The 11,956-nt window shown below is 37.4% G+C and overlaps 1 protein-coding gene across 2 annotated transcripts in view; it reads left to right on the plus strand.

Moving 5' to 3' along the window:
* POT1 (protection of telomeres 1) overlaps positions 1 to 11,956 on the plus strand; it is a 137,784-nt gene that overhangs the window by 56,961 nt on the left and 68,867 nt on the right. Inside the window, exon 1 of one of the 2 annotated variants that reach the window (XM_080575733.1) lies at positions 8,654 to 8,810. The exons of the other annotated variant lie outside the window; for it this stretch is intronic. The gene's annotated coding sequence lies outside the window, so the exon portion shown is untranslated. Of the gene's footprint in view, positions 1 to 8,653; positions 8,811 to 11,956 lie in introns of those variants that run through there. 2 annotated transcript variants of the gene reach the window in all.

The raw sequence follows: 11,956 nt of genomic DNA on the forward strand, positions 1-11,956 counted from the left end.
TCTCCCCCTTTCAGGCTGAGGGTGGGGAGAATCAGTGAGTGGCTGGGTGGGTGCTTGGCTGCCAGCTGGGGCCAACTCACCACAGTCTTTTTTGGTAGTTATTTTTTTTTGGTAATGTTGCTGACATCTTCAGCAGTCCCTGTTCTTAAGAAATTAACTTTGTTTTGAAGAATCCACCTAGGTCTCGGAGTAGGCAAAACTCCCACAATATTCACTGTTCTAGGTATTTTAGAAATAGCTTGGCATGTGATAAGACATATTTAGACATGTAGTGTTTGATCAATTATAATGTTGTCCTGTGAACAGAATCACAGAAAATATTCACATGAAAAAAGCAAATAAAACCTCATATTCACCAAGGTTGAGACAAGTGTGACCTACATGACTCTTCCTAATGGGCATTCCTGAAGAAATGTCTCTTAAAATATATCTAGATCACCCTGAACATAACCTCTAGAGCTATAAATTATATCAACATTAATAATTATATGCAAATAAATCAACCTTTTCCTCTAAGAAAAGACTATTTGTGTTGGCAAGGGTTGCAAGCCCCAAATTTAGTGCTCTATTATGCTTCTTCAGGCTTGACTGCTTCCTTAAAGATGTAAAGATCAGTATCGCAAACACTTGTCCATATTCAGTGCAAATGCAGCATCCAACTGTAATTTTTCAAAATAATTAGATGCTTGGTTGAGCACCTAGTTTTAGTCAATTCAGATGAACACAGGTGTAATTATGATATATCAGAAAACACTGTTTACAATAGTTATTTCTTTTTGCTACAAATTCAATTATCAAATAAATTTGAAAATTTATTTTTGAAACCACTTAGCATTTCTTCCTAGATTTTTATGGGATACAAAAAGACAACAATTAAACCAATAACATTAAAACACACAAGATGTGAAACTGAATGACACTGTCAATATACAAAAAAGAACGAAGAACCAATGTGGCATGAAAATGTGGCAATGAACAATCATGCAAGATTGTGTAAAATAAAGCTAAATGACAGCTTTTAAGCATGTATTAACCACATCCGAACAAATGCAATGAACACATACTAAGCCTCAAAAGGCAACTAATTCTAAATATTTATTTCACAGTCTGCATAGGAAAAGACTTCTGACCTTTTCTTCTTTGGGTTCACACAAACAGCTTAGAATAAAGCTATTTGAGAAAAATACAGATTTAAAAAGTGAATAAATTTGAAAAGTTTCATATCACATCTTAGAGAACCATAAAAAAGTAGAGTTGAAGTGACCTTAAGAAAATACCTTATCCATACATCTACTATGAGACAGATCAGCTATTTAAACTAAATATTTTATTAACCTGGTCCAAAAAAATCCATCATTAATGCAGATTTTGGGAAAATTATTCTATGCCTCAACACTTCTTTTTTTTTTTTTGTCAGAAAGTCTACCTGACTATTTAATATGGATCATTCATTTTGGAATTTAAGCTTATTACTTCCTCTCCTATGTACCATGGACACACAGAAACAATTATTTCTTCTGTTTCTATTTTTTGTATACCACATACCTCCACATTAGAAAAAAAGTTCCCTTGACTTTAAGCTAAATAACCCCAGGTCTTTCCATCCATCTTTGGAGGTCATGTTTTCTAAGCTTTTCATCATTCTCGCTGGGGTCCTCTAAACTTTCTCCAACTGACCTACGTTTTTCTTAAAGTTTTATGACAGAAATTGAACACATTACTTCAGCTTATCAGAGGTCTGGAACAGAAAGGTTACTCTATGTCTCTTACAGGTTGTTTATGTCATTTGTTATTTTTCGGAACAGAATGACATGGCTGACTCACTCTCAGCTTGTGATTCACTCTTTTTTTTCTCTAAAGAGCTGCCACTTAGCTGGCTGTTTACCCACATGTATTTATGCAGTTGACTATTTTTGCTTAAGTGCACTATCTTTTACTTGTCTCTGTTGACTGCATCTTATTTTTTCAAATCATTTTCTTCAAATTGACAAAATGCTTTTCTACTGCAACAAGGACTCAACACCCTCAAGATACGATATTATTTGAGAGTCTTTCTTCAGCTTACCATGCTTCTCAGGTGTGTTGTATTTTGGAGACCACAGCAACAACTCTATTGCCAAGCCTGTCAGAACATACCAGTGCGTTCTTATACTTCTAGATGTCCTGAATATCTGTCTGACACTGTTATGGAAATTGAGTTGCAGTACCTCTCAACCTTCAGTAGTCTGGTAGAAAAGATCTTAACACAGCTGAAGAATCCTTATTTCCACAAAATTCCAGGTAGACTTAAATCTTGCTAAGTGCATAGTAAACACTGAGGACCACACAGGCCTACTTAAAAAAAACGTGGCCAGTAATGGATGAAATCACAAACACTCCTAAATTAAGCAAACTCTAGAAGTACAGATGAATGCAAGATCATCCCTAAATTGCTATATCATATGTTATCATAGAGGTCAGAAGTCCTTCCTGTACTTCTTTGTTGAGGAGCATTTTTTCATTTCAATGAGAATCAAAAACCAAAAGGCCTCAGTTTGAATACTTTGGCTATTTCCAAATGTATTAAAAAGAAAAAAAAAAGTTTGTGCTTACCACATTTTGGAAAATGCTCTTTCTGTTTTTCAATAATACAGAAGCTTCAAAAATTAGCCTAAGAAAATAAACAGATGAAAATAATTTGAAAAGTAAGACAAACATCTTTAAAGTTACAAAAATTTTAAAATAAGGTCAGTCATTCATCATAGAACAACTTCTGTTCAGTTTTCCACAGAACACTGAAACTAAAAAGGTTAACAACACTGGATGCTAGATGCTCTAGTTTCAGGCTATCCATAACCACTTAGGGCTGTTTGAGATAAACACTGAATTAACGATATCTTAGAAAGTATTCAGGATACCTCAGCAAAGGAGGTAAACATGACTAGTGATAAAGTCATTCTGTTTAAACTACAGATCTTTTTTCTCCTTTATTTACTTAATTTTGATCTTACTTTTCCTTTTACTATTTTTCTTACTTAAAGCCAAAAAGCCCACATTTTTAAAAAACAGGTATGCAAAGGTGAAGTAAGAATTAAACATGAAAAAAGTAGGAAAAAAAATGGGATATATATTTTGAATAATCCCAGTATAATCCATGAAGTTAGAAGAATCAGAATTGAGCCCCCAGAGCTAAAGATTTTTGAAGAAAAGGAACGAATGTCTTTTTGGACTTTCGGGTTATTTGATATATATGGGTTTTCTTAAATTACAATTCATTTATATTCAATTTTTTTTCTAGGCTGGAGAATGCAGTGATGTCTAGAAAATCAGCACCACCATCACACCTGTGAAAGCTAAGTAATTTACGTAACAGGAATAGGCTTCCCAGCAACATCTCTTGCCGTCTCCTCTTCCTTCCTGATGTATAATTTCATTTTAAAATAAGTATCTCAACACATTATAAATTAACTCCAGTTCTAATAGTCTCATTTTATTTTGACTGTAAACCTGTTGGGATGGAGACTGGCTCTTTTGTTCTCTGTTGCATTGCTAAACATGGAAGTATTCTACTTCATAGATTTTCACAGTGAAGACAATGATGCCTGCATAATAACCATAGTTAGACACTCGTTCCTGAAACTGAAGAGCTTGGATTAAAAAAAAAAAAAAAAAAAGTTCATAAAGAATTCTACTTCAAAAAATAATAATTCTCAGGGTTTAGTGTATATCATAGGAAAGCAATTGCATCAGTTAATGAAAATAACAGAGCAAGAAACATTTTACTATTTTACAGGCAATACTTAAATAGCTCTTGTAGAAATAATTCTATTTATCTGTGCTCACACAACTGCACCCTTTAATAAGCTCTTTTAATGACTTTCTTGAAAATATATGCCTAGGTTCCCATCTGCTGTTGTCTACATCTGAAGCACACTTAACAAAATTCACACACAATAAATGTACATAGAAAAAATGCTGTGGTATTAAGCACTAGCACTTAAAATTTTTAACACTTCAGTGATACCATCTTCATTTTCATTACCTTGCATGTAGGAACATTGCATTTTTCGGTTTTATTCTGTTATACAGATATTCGTATCTTTATTCCTGCGTTTGCAATAAAGAAGATCCTATGTTTTTAAAATGCTGGGGTTTCCTTTCATTATCTCAGTCCAAGGATATGTGTTATACTAACACATCAACTCAGTAGTAAAATATATAAATTAAATTACTTTTGCAGTAGCCTTCTTAGCCAGCATAAACCTTTAAGCATCAGTGAAGAACGCACAAACCTCTAGAGCTAGTCAAACAGGTGAGATGTTAAAATAAAGAGCAATATTCCAACATTCTTTGAGCTAGGGGACATTTAACTTAAATATAGAACGGCTACTATGCAAAGAGATAACAAATATCCATTATTGTTCATTTCTACAGAAAGCTGCCTCATTAGAAAATAAAATCCTATTGCTAAGCAAATTAGCTAAGAACACAGCCACAGTGCAAACACACTTAATGAGTATATTAAATTTAGAAAAGAAAAATGCCTAATTTCAAACCAAGAAGCAGATTTAATACTGGCAAACAAAAGTCTAATTTGCAGTATCTCTAATTATTCAATGGATAGAAAAACTTTGAAATCAATAGAAAGACTAACATTAACTTCAAACGGCTTTGGGTCAGGTTCCAAAATTTACACCAACTACAATAACTCTTCATATGCTATTACCATCTGTCTTTTTAATGCTCAAAACCTCCTTAAGTTTTGAAGTAGCCAGGAGGCACAAGAACCATTCCTTTCTGAGACTCCATATATCATATACCACCTTCTTTACAGGAAAACTTGGAGATTTTCAGACTTTTTTAGAGTTGCTGAACCATGGAATTGTCAACAGGCAGAGATGTCTCCAGAATCACAATAATGGAGACCTTCCTCACATTCCTGCTCGCATTCAGTCTCTTGCTGTTTCCTGGATCATCTCCCATTTCTTTCTCTTACCCTGTCAATATAGGAGAAAACTATCTCCTGCCCAGAATGAGTCTCTTCACCCAGTGCTTCATCAGTGAATTATTTGAAGCTGGCTTCTTTTGCCCAGGGAGTTAGTCATGATTTCGCACTGTGAGACAGCTGCTGAAATGCCAGCAGTAATCTCTGAAAGTGTTTCATTGCTATCTAATGACATATCAATCCCTACCCTATAGCATTTGGTTTAATAAAAGCGATTATCTTTTCTCTGCAAATCTTATTTCTTAAATTACCATAACGTAACCATTAAATACCCAAAATATATATATTGTTTTTTATTATTATTATTATTTCCACATAAACTACAATAAAAGTGAGCTTAAATTACACAGAACAGTAGTATAATACAAATAATGAAGAATTACTTATTTTAATACTTCTCATATACTTATTTCAAAACACTCTCTAATTCTGGACTTTGCATTTCAGGCTTGCCAGCAGTGATAATAAAAACTCATGGATCTGACTGGCCTTTAGACAAGGAAAATCATTAAAACACAGCACTTTGTAATGAGAATCATGATTCCTTATTGATTCATTGCACATGAACAATGTTTATAAAGATGCGATTAGTCAAAATGCTTTCTTGGAAATCACTAGAAATTATTAAATACTTATACAGTCATCAGCTTAGTCATTTTAATAAATCTGAATTTTTAACCTCTATTAGCCTATCAACTCTAACTTTTAACATATAATTTCAGATGTACTACAAATGATCTGTGGCCCGTAACTGTCACAATTTGGCTTATGTCCATAAAAATCTACTACAAAATCAAGTGCTGCCGTCAAAAGCAAGAGTTAAAGGAGCAGAAATGGGCTCCATTTAGCTCTGGAAGCATATAGAAACAGTTTTGATTATTCTGCTCTTTTACAGTAGCTCTCAAATGAGATGAAAGCTGATCCTTTTTGAGAGCTGCATTATTTATAATCTGAGTATATACTTCACGTTTAACACTGTATCAGCAGCCTATGAAATGTCTCATGCTCAACTTCAAAAACATACAGAGACCGCTGCTATAATTGAGAGAGCCTGTATTCCTATAGCACAATTCTCCCGCTATTGTATTACAAGACATTGGAACAAAGTAAAGTTGGACAGGTAGCATTTTCAATATTGCTTATGGACTTGACTGTCATTGCAACACGTGTTTAAAAACACATTTGAAAACATTGCCCAGCATTTTCAACTGGCTCCAAAAATTTGAAAAAAAAAATATATATATAAGCTTGAGGCCAGTTTCCTAAATCCATACTTAGTTTTTCATCTTGTTAATAGAACAGTCTCCAGGATCTTCTGTAACTAGGTATGAATTTAAGGCTTCTACTTCTGAAATGTTTGATTTAATGTCTTGTGCTACACCTCTTTCGGATGCACAGGGTGAAGTTTTGATCTTGCTGAATTGAATGGAAAGTTTTCATTATTTTCGGTTGGATTAGCATTTCAGTTGTTTTGGGGGCTTTCAAGAATTCCTGAACTTGTTATGAGCATGGGCACCAGTTACCTGTAGACTCTTAGCAATCCCACCTTTCAATACACAAGATCAAGAATGATACGGCTGCCATGCCATTTATGAATTTTCATTTAGTAGTGAAAGCTTTGAACATGATTTACTCAAAGTCACACCATGAACAGAATTCTTACTTTACTTTTTCCTCTGCAGAGGTATTATTTGCTACTATGATACATATAAATTGCAGAACATTTCATGATTACTTCAAGTAACACAAGAACATACTGCATATACTTACTAGAACATTAAAAATCACATTCTGATTTAATGTAATTAAATATAGTGTTCATCCAGCTTCTCATATTGACTGTAATATTCTACTGCAGAAACTGGGTAATTTCTTGAAGACAAATGAATAACTGAAGAGTAAGATGCTTATCACTGACAAAACAGTATTAGAAATCAGATTTCAGGATAACCCTATGACAGACCCAGAAACTATTTTGTTGACACATACTGTCGGGATCTAACTTATTTCATCAAAACTGTGGTTACGTACAGCTTCTCCTTCATTTTTCTCCTTTGATTGTGTGCAGGACAGCACACACAAAACTCAGATTCCTCAGGTTTGAGGTGACTTTGTTAAAAAAAGTAATAGCAAATGTAGAAAAGGTAGCTAGGAACAGAAGCAGTAAAAGATGAAAGAATTAAAAGAAGATAAATAATGATTTAAATTACTCAGGAATACAACTCAATGCTTTCAAATGATTTTAGTTTATCTGTAATATATACACTTTCCACTCTTTCACTTCACAATGATTGTAATTGCTAAGCAGATCTTTTACAGACATGAAAACAGAAACACAACAGCAATGAGAAGCACAACAGCAGGTTAAAACAGAATTCCCTCACTTTGCATTTTCAGTTTCCAGATGCTTTTTGTCTCACCAATAAGGAGCTTTAAAAATGTTCTATTCTTGATTGTATCTTTCAGTGTTTTAGCAAGTTTTTTTGCTAATGCATTTTTAATTATGATCAAAAGTGTTGTTTTGAATATGTAAATTTCAGAATAGAGGTCATAAAGCATAAAGTATTCCACCAGAAATGCTTGCTCGACAGAACTTAATAGTCTAAAGAACAGAGTTGATTTCTCCAAAACTTTTGATAGAAACAAGAGACTTGAGCAAGTGACTCTGATCTCAGCCTATCAACTCTGCTGTGACAGGCTTTTCAGATGCCCAGATCGTTCATCCTCCAGGCAATCAGTCATGTTTAAATTCCCAGCTCCACCTTAGCTCTGACTGCTTTCCACACTGTTTGCAAGATAACAGTTTAGCTCACCAGACAAAGAGATGGAGAACCTATTTTGTTTACTTTGCACCAAAATGCATATAAAAAGTTGGAGTTTTTGGCTGTCCGTACGTGAACTGGGACATAAAAAGTTATTATGGAAATTCTTCATCCAGTCAGCTCCAATTTGCCATACACAGTCACCAGAAAGTGTTTTCATTTTAGAAGTAACTGGGTAAAATCAGAGGACTATAAATAGCCAGGAAAGACTTAGCACCATTGAGCACACTATTTACTATTTTTTTCCACATAGTAAAAATAATCAATGAAAATAATCAATCCTGTAATGGCAAGGTCCAAATAGTATTTTTGCTTATAACCAAGCACGTTACATTAATGTCCAGTGGAAGGTATAGGATTAAAATTTATGGAGAACAGTGATGACCAAAGGAAAAAAAAAATGTTTCAGAACAGGTTGTCAGCAATGAGTATTAAACATAAATGGTAGTGATCCCCCCTGCAGAGATTCTTGAATATGGAGGGATTTAAGTTCCAATTTTTGAAACATCTTGTAAAGTGTAACTATAATACTTCAGGTGGCTTGACTAAAAACGGATCCAAAAGGGAAAGGGTGAGGATGCTGTGGAGGAAAAGATTCAAACGTAGGGAAAGGATAAAATGTTTTATTGTGGGACTTCCTGAATCACTACACGAGGAGAAACAACCGAAGGACAGCAGCGGAGGCACACAGCACTGCCCTCCCCGGCGAGGAAGCGGAGGGAAGGGAGCCAAGGCCACCTCTCCCTCACCATGGAGAAAGCTCAAATCCTCCCGCCAGCCTTCCCGCCCTGCCCGCCCCCTCGCGGGCACCAGCTGAGGGCAATGCCTTCACTCCTCCACGCAGCGCATACTCGCACCGCCGCTCAGCGCTACCAGTGCGCACGCGCGATACTCTACGCACGCGCTCAGTGCGAGCAGGCGAGAAAGCCGGGCGGAAGTGTTTGCGGCGGGCCGGGCGGAAGTGGTGTTGGCGGCGGAAGGTGCCGCGCCGCGCCGGCGGGCAGGTACCAGTGGGGCGCGGAGCGGGGCTCCGCGGGAGCAGGGGGAGGGCGGCGGGCGGCGCCAGGAGGGCATCGCGGGGGCTCCGCTGCCCGGTGCGGCACCGGCCGTTACCGTGCGCAGCTTCCCCCCCCGACATACCCGCTCCCCGTCTCTGCTGCGGAAATTCAGCCCCCGCTTTGACAAACCCGGTGCTTTAGGGCTTAACAGTGTGTATATATATATATACACATATACTGTGTATGCGTACTATGTATATATATATATATAGTATTATATATATGTTTTATATATAATAAATATATTCTCTTTTATCTTCTCCTAGTACTACTTAAACTACTTAAGCACTGAGTGCACAGAAAACAAAGTTTTAGTTCCTAACGCATCTAATCTAATACTAAGCTCTTGCTTTTAAACATCTCGGCTTCTTGCACTTGCTGGATCGCCTCTGAAATAATTACAGGTCACATCGGGAATGGACCTGCTGCCCTGTTTTCTTGAGGTCTGTTCATATTGCAGCGCGTGGCTGCTTTCTAGAGCTGCAGTGTTTTTTAGGTAAAACGTAGGCAGCATAAGAATCCGTTCTCCTCAGGTCACATTTGTTTGTTGCTATTTTTAAACAATCTGATTGGTACTTTATAATCTGATGTGAATAAAGTAAAGGAGTTAATATTTATTTATTTTTAAGAACTCTAGTTGTATGCTAGAGCAACAACAGAGCAAACACCAGCTCTGTTAGAGTAAAAATGACCTAGGACTTACTGCCAGAGACTTGCACCTGAGAACCTGTACCAGCATCAAGCTGAAGTCTGATGGCCAAGGGGATAAAGTGTGTCACAGTTTTGACTTTTTCCTTTTGTTTTAGTTAGTTGTTGTATTTTTTCCCTCAAGAAACTGTCAGTGACATTACAAGTTACTAGACTGTGTTAAAAAATGTCCAAGCTACATATTTTCATCTTCTTGAGTGTTTATAGTGGCATTTTAACTGTCCACATCAATTAGATCCTGGTGTTCATGGTTGTTCCTTCATTCTTTAAGACATTTTGGGGAGATTTCCTCCCCAGATCGGCACAACCATGTGTTTATTCTCTGATTTGGAGAATGACTTTCAGTACCTCACTGCAAGTAGCATATGCTTTAATAAATAATAAATCTCATGCCTTTGCTGCAGCTTCCTTATCCCAAAACATTAATTCTCTTTATGGCGTTTTCATATGTCAGTGAAATATTTCCTGGTTATAGAGAAAGAAATAATCTTTCTAAGTTACGTCTTGCTTCTTGGGATTTCTTTTTTTTCTCCTCCAGAGCTAATCTCTTACTAGTTCTGGAAGAAAAATTGTGTACTTGAGGAGGGTACATAGGAACAATCCGTAAGTTTTAGAGATAGCCGAAGTTAGGAGCCAGTAGTGCATATGTTTGGCTTGAACAAAGGTTAAATATTAGGTGTATCTGTGTAATCCAGGAAAAAAAGTAATTGCGTACTATCCAGTGAACTGGATTGATGTACTATTATGTATGGTAAAACAGATCCAGCTTCAATTTCCTCCCTCAGGAAGTTAATTCTGGAGTCAAGATGGAGAATATTAATGTATTTAATTTTCAGTCTTGGTCTTTTCAGGATTAATGGCAATTGAATTCTTCAGACTTGCGGTGTTTAGAGTGTAGTTGTATTGTCTCTGGTATGTCATTTCTGAATTTTGTACAGGAGGTACTTGAAAGTACGCTAAGTAAGTTTGCGGGTGACACTAAATTGCGAGGAGCTGTTGACTCCAAAGTTGAAGCTGAGCCAGCAGTGTGCCCTGGCAGCCAGGAGGGCCAACCATGCCCTGGGGTGCATCAGGCCCAGCACTGCCAGCCGGGTGAGGGAAGGGATTGTCCTGCTCTGCTCTGCGCTGGGCGGCCTCACCTCTAGTGCTGTGTGCAGTTCTGGGAGACACAATATAAGAAGAACATAAAACTATTAGAGATTGTGCAAAGGAGGACTACAAAGATTTTGAAGGGTCTAGAGGGGAAGACACATGAGGAGCGGCTGAGGCCCCTTGGTTTGTTCAGCCCAGAGCAGAGCAGGCTGAGGGGAGGCCTCATGGCGGCCTGCAGCTCCCTCACGAGGGGAGCGGAGGGGCAGGCGCTGAGCTCTGCTCTCTGGGGACAGCGACAGGACCCGAGGGAACGGCATGGAGCTGGGACAGGGGAGGGTCAGGCTGTGGGGGTTAGGGAAAGGTTCTGCACCCAGAGGGTGGTCGGGCATTGGGACAGGCTGCCCAGGGCAGTTGTCACAGCACTGAGCTGCTGGAGCTCAAGAAGTGTTTGGACAGTGCTCTCAGACACAGGGTCTGATTTTTGGGTGGTCCTGTGTGGAGCCAGGAGTTGAACTCGATGATTCTTGTGGGTCCCTTCCAGCTCAGGATATTTATGGTTTATGACTTTACAGTATGAATAAAAAGTGATAAAGTTTGTTTTACATCTTATTATTTATAATTTAGGATCCTATTAGGGGCTTAGTTTTTCTGTTTAAGTATGTGTTTTGAATCCCCCTTTGAAGGGAATAACAGAATTGTGATATTTCAGAGAACTAGACATGAAAGACAAATATGTTGGACCCATTCAGCAAATAAATGCAATGGGGAAAAGTCTTGCTTTGTGGTCTCTTTGCCTCCTCTTGCAGGAAATGCTTGTTTCTCTTGATCTGGGGTAAAGAAATAGGACGTTAACTGTGACTGTCTTTATTTCCTTTACATTACTTGTTCCTTGTATTTACTTAGAGATATGAGGTCAGTGGGTCATCATTCCATTACTGGTGAACTATGTTATTTCTGACTTGCTATCATCTGTGAAAATTCAGTTGATCTTCATTGAATCCGAGGGATTCTCCTTGCTCAAAAAGAATTGTACAAAAGAATTCAGCAACTTGTATATCCAGAATGTACGTGGAGTGATTCCTGCTTGTAACAGGAGGTTGACTTGACCTGTCTGTCACTGCTAATAAGATGTTTTGCAGTGGTAGAATGTTCCCTGGGGCTTTTGACTATTAAGGCATGTTGGTACCTTTAATTTAACGTTGACAGCGTATGAGAACATTTTTGTGTACTGAGCTTGTGACCTACAGCTTTTTGTGCTGAAAACTTGTAGAAACTTTCTACCCCTTTATTAT

Source organism: Anser brachyrhynchus (assembly GCF_964034855.1).
Source record: "Anser brachyrhynchus genome assembly, chromosome: 1".
NCBI lineage: Eukaryota > Metazoa > Chordata > Aves > Anseriformes > Anatidae > Anser > Anser brachyrhynchus.